The sequence below is a fragment of the Lytechinus variegatus genome, chromosome 5, assembly GCF_018143015.1.
Source record: "Lytechinus variegatus isolate NC3 chromosome 5, Lvar_3.0, whole genome shotgun sequence".
Taxonomy (NCBI): domain Eukaryota; kingdom Metazoa; phylum Echinodermata; class Echinoidea; order Temnopleuroida; family Toxopneustidae; genus Lytechinus; species Lytechinus variegatus.
Genome location: NC_054744.1, coordinates 28,516,628 through 28,522,627, shown reverse-complemented (window position 1 = coordinate 28,522,627; position 6,000 = coordinate 28,516,628).

Sequence of the window (6,000 nt, the reverse complement as noted above, 5' to 3'; positions counted from 1 at the left end):
AGTCTCTTACTCCAAATTCCATTTATCAAACGAATCTAAGAAAGAGCAATTCTCTGTGTTTGTAAGTTCTTCGAGTCTCCAACAATATATCGTGTGTGTCCCCGTTTATTCAAACACACGAAATGGCCGAACAATGCAATGCTAATGGTCACGTGACCTGGTGAGGATATTCGCAATATATAACGTTTCTTCTGAACTCTAGTATTTGTGTCATCAATTGCACAACTGCAGGACGTTTATTCTCAATAATGTCAATACGCTACATCCGCTTTCCGAGTAAATAAAGTAAGCTTGGGTTGATATTTGCAGATATATTGAATGATATACACCAAGCTTGCATGTGAAATGCTGGGAGATGTAATAATAGTTCGCTTGATAAAGAAAGCCGACTTCGCTCCGTAAAATAAACCACACCCCCCAAAAGGTGTGGAAATTATAAAAGCTTGAATAGGCATTAGTCGATTGAGAATCTCCCAGGATATTTTTTTTTAATCTGGCATCGTTGTGAAAAAAAAACGCTGATGACATAATACAAAATGCTGCATCAAAAATTCAAGGCCGAATCTCTGTAAACGATAAAATGAGTCGCAGTGTCAGATTATAGAATCTGGAGTAAGCTTAGTTGAGATTTGCTTTTTGACAGCGATTGAAACGGAGTATTCCATCTTCCCAATAGTGGCGACCTATTGAATTTCAATGCAGTGATGAAATGACTGAGACATCATTTATTAGGATTTATTTATAACCAATGAGCATGCCTTTCTGTCTTCCCATCTCTTTCTTTCTCCGCCCTTGTCTCTCTCTTTCTATCTTCTCTTTTTTTTCTTTGCTTCTATTTCCCATCGTATTTCTCACTTCTTTACATGACTGGATTAATGATACCAGTCATTGTACGGGTTTGCTCTCAGTCAAAGAACCTATCTAGATGTACTCCTAGAGTGATTTTTTTTTCTAAAAAATATATTAAACAGATCTATAATCTATAAGAACAGGAACATGAGCTTAAAGAAGAGAAGTGGTAAAATATTAGTAGTCAGCAGGAGTAGTGATAGTAGTAACAGTAGAAGGAGTAGATTAGTAATAGTAGTATCAGTGGTATATTAGTAGTAGTCTCGAGTTTGAAGAACACCTGTAATCTTATACATAGTGTAAAATTACATAAAATTGGTAAACGGGGTATGAAACCTTACACATGTCCATACCTGTTCTGTTGAATTTTTGACAATCTAAATAACAATACAGAATACGAAGAATGACTCTGTTTTCTTTTATCCAGTAAAATTTTCTGTCAGTTTACGGGTTTCGTATAAGCAGCAGCAGAAGAAGATCTACATAGAAGAAGAATACGTAAAAGGAAAAATACTGGTCAATGATCAAACTAGTAGAAAAAATAGGTCATGTAGGAGTTGCGGGGATTGCATTAAAGTGATTGATGAATTACCCACGACGATTCTTTTTTGAGAAATATTTTAATAATATAATTAAGTCCAGCAATATGCTTGTCAACATTTTGACGGGGTTATTCAATGAACATTGCTTGATGAAGGAAAACGTTATTTTTAACTTCAAGCCGGAAACTTATTGACTTCATGAGTTGATTTCAATTCCACAAACCAAGGCCAACATAACCAGCCATTTCTAAATTAGACAGCTGGGCTCCAAGGCACTAACATTGATTAGTGAAATACGCAAATCGATTGACGTTAAAAGATATAGAGTATAAAAGGAGTTACAAGTGCAGCTAAAAATCCACCTTTAAGGAGAATTGATAAGATCATGCCATTTTATAATCGTAAAACCTGCGTATTCCAACTTGCAGCAAATATAATTACCAAAAACAACTATTTATACAATAATATCGGTAATTTGCTGTGAACAGTCAATACCCTATACGTAGCAGACTATATTGTAGTAATTTGCAACAAGTAGAATAGTATTAAGTTTCTATGCGATGGACACAGTGCGACGGAATGATCCATTCCTAAATTCTTTTAGGATTTAAATTATTAAATAAATTGTAATTTAAATGGGAAATTAGAATATCTGCCTGTCATTAGAGATGTATTATGGGTAGATTTAACCGTACAAAAAAATTAATCAATTGCAGTAAATATCTTAGGCGGTGTGACTTAAATTTAACATTAAGTCCACTCCCACTGTGTCCACTGAGTGAAATTATCGTCACATACATATTCCATTGTGTGAGCAAACTTGGATTTATGAACACACTAATGAACACACAACATGCAGTATGTGATAGTGTGTGTTTTCTAGGTAGGATAGAGCTGACCAAGCAAGTGCTACGAGATATCGTTTTGATGTGGCTTGTAGTGTGTAACTTCTCTTTTCCCCCTTTGCGATGGTTTAAAAGCTCTTTCCGTCTGAAGATCAAATACTCTCCCTTCACGTGAATCAAAACGTCCTTGTCCTTACAGACGCCCTGCCTTTCTTTGCTTGTTCTCCTCCTTAAGTTTTCCCGTGGCAGTCATCACCTTGGAAACTTGCTACAGGATGTACCCTTTTTTTCACTCTTGAGGGTTGTCATTGATCTTACTGATTTTCCTCTGGATTAACATCACGTGGGATGTGATATCCGCTTGCAGTGTCTCAATGCAATTAATTGAGATTGTGATATAAAAAAAAAATCAAGAATCGATTGAAGGACGTGGACTTTTGGCCTTAGCCAAGAACTTAAAGCGAAATTGCTTCACGAAGTGTTGCGATTGTCTTTGAGGTAAACCACGTCCAGAATTCATTGACAGTAGATTGAGCCGTACCAACACCGACGGACTCGTTTCCAGATAGACCAAATCATTTACTATATTCCCACTGGCACAGTATCAATTGGTTTGGAGTTATTGTCGATTAGGCCTGTCGTTGGTGAATTGTGATTCGCTAATGAGGAATGGGATAACAAGTGGAAAACTGTAATAGAACTTTAGGTACGGAAGCCAACTCATCCATTGATATCGGAAAACATTTTCTTTCCGATCCCATCTTTGAGTTTTGTCATATTCACCTTGAGCCAGTGAAGCAATGTCTATTTTCATCATGTTCATGAAAAATCATAATGTAGATGCTATATACAGTTCATAACAAAACGGTTTTTTTTTCTTCAAAATTTCTCACTAATTTCTTTTAGTAATACGTAGGTAGCAGTGACATTATTGTTATTTTATGTTTTGATAAAAAAATATAGAATGATCTTCTTTTGAAACTTATACAACAAAAATAAAACTTTACAATTGCACAAGACCTCAACTTTTTCGTAGGACAAGAGGTTATTAACACGAAATTATCTTATTATTTTGATCAAAGGGGTGATAAAACGTACAGCAGTTGGTGCCTCGAGAACATATCCTAAGGTGTTGAAATAGTATACAATTAAAATCCTGAAGAATGTAACACCGTGTCATAATAACACAAATGGGTCGTCAACTAACAGCAAAAAGTTAGCACCGGTTGGGGAGAATTGTCTTTATAAACAGCTTAACACCACAGCTGTTTGTTTGAAGCATTGAACTGGGGGTTTGAAAGTTACTTCATATCTACCAAAGATAGATATCAGCTTTTTCGAAATTTGTTGAAACTAACCCATATCGAGAAGCAATATCACAGTCACACCGAGACCAAACCAGGCAATTGATGATGTGTCATTAAAACTAACTATGCTAACGTAATCGTTTTGATCTATCATGGAGGTGGTGTGACTGCGGCAGTTTGCATGTTATATTTCAAGGAGATGTGTGACTTCTTTTCTCTAAAAACTGCAGTGCTCTAATTATTATCTTAGATGGAGAAGAGTTATCCAAACTGGATACATATCTCTTGGTAATGTGGTGATGGCAGTGACTGTGTAAGTTACATGTTTAATGTCTGACCTCATTGATTATAGAGATAAAAGTAAGGCGCATTCACATCGAGACTAGTTCAAACGCCCGAGGACGCACCTATCGTGTCAAGTGTTTAAGAGTGCAAACTTCTTGAAGATCCAAGTGTCCAAAGTTTTAATGGATCCATGATGGAATGTAATGATGCATGCGTGTATCTCTCATGACATCCTCTTCTCAGTGAGGTTGACCAATTTTTCCCCATCTCCCTCTTGAAATTGATGATGCTTTAAGCTGGAAAAATCCTTCGCAACTTCTTTTCCCTTCTTGAAACCTCTGCTAAGACATTTATCAAAGAGGAACTTTAATTAATCATATTTCCGTATGTTATATGAACGAAAAACTGTACATGAATTGTGTTTAAGGGTGGAAGGAACCATCAGCGTCAGAGATAGTCTTTAACCCGAATATGTCAAGGAATGTCGAACTACTTTTACTTGATTTCATCCATAAAGCTACATGGAAAGATCTACCTGCAAGCACTTACTTTCCTACCTTCTTCTAGCAGTTTTGATCCCGATGAACAGTTTACAAGAACAAGATGCCCTATTTTATGGAGACGGACTACACTGTCATGCATTCGTTCATAAATGGCAATGGAGGTAGTTTGCACATGCTCGTTTATTTCCAATGAAATAAGTCTTCCATAAAGCCCGGCTCACACCTTTGCGTTTTTAGCTGCGTATTGCTGCGATAGCCGAACGCAGCCTAAACGCAGCCGTAAGCAGCACGACGCAGCAAAACATTCGGCAGCCCTCACACTGTTGCGTATGGAGCTCGTTATAGCTCGTACATTTTTTCGAAAAATGACCGCTTACGGTCGCTTTAGGTTGCGTTTTACCTCGCTCTAGCTCGCTTTTGCTCGTAGCAGTACGATGCAATACGAAGTTTGCTCGCCACGTTGCGTGTTTATCTCGTTAGCCACTCGTTTGTTGCTCGCTAGCCACTCGCCCTACCTCGTCTCGCCTCGACTCACTGCTCATTCACTCGCTTTATCTCGACTGCTGCTCGTTCCGCGGCGTAACAGTTCGCTCTGCTGCGTACACGTGTGGTCGTATATTGCAGCGGTGATGATCATTTTGTGGTACTAGCCCGGGGGGGGGGGGGGCACTTCCATTCACGAGTGGATAACATGCGCGACCATGGGGTCTCGAAAAGCACCCTAAACACGTAATTTCCATATTCTGAAAATGCACCCCTTAACAAGTATTGGCGTGTGAAACACTACCCTTAACAAGTACTGGAAACAAAACGATACTTAAGCTTGGCAAATATTCCCTGAAATGAACCCCTAAACAAGCCCAGGACCAAAATCCAGTTAAAACCAATTAGAGCAAAACCAATTGAAACCAGTTGGCCAACTGGTTTCAATAGGGAAATTGGAACAATTGGTTCCAATTGAAAACCAGTTGCCAATTGGTTCCAGTTAAAACCAATTGGGCAACTGGAACCAGTTGGCAATTGGTTTCAATTGGTTTCCAATTGGTTCCAGTTGTTCCAATTTCCCTATTGAAACCAGTTGAATCCAATTGGAGGTAACTGGTTTCAATTGGTTCCAGTTGAAACCAATTGGAGGCAACTGGTTTCAACTGGAACCAATTGAAACCAATTGATTTCCAACTGGATCCAATTGGAACTTTTAGTTGGAATGAACTTAATTAGTTACAAATTAATTAACACTTGCACTAACTATTGCTCATGTCAACACAGAAGCAGTGTTATGCCTGTATATACCAATGTAAAGGGCATTGATAAAATACAGACTTTCATATGTACAAATGTATATGGAAGATCTTCAAATATATGTATTTTTATTTGATGCAATTTGGTAACAGTTAGTGGTGTACTAATTATCTTTTAATCTATTCTAATTATAATCTATAACATTTATGAACATGGTTTTCACTGCTAAGTATTCCAAACACTTATCTTAAAAAAGTGTGGTACTTCAAATTGAACAAAAATCAACAGATATATTGTAAATTATGATGAATCTCATAAAAACATTAATTTGTGCACACTGGCAGAAAATATGCAAATTAACTGGTTTCAATTGGATCCAGTTGGGTAACTGGAAAATTTCCAATTGGAAACCAATTGGAAATCATTT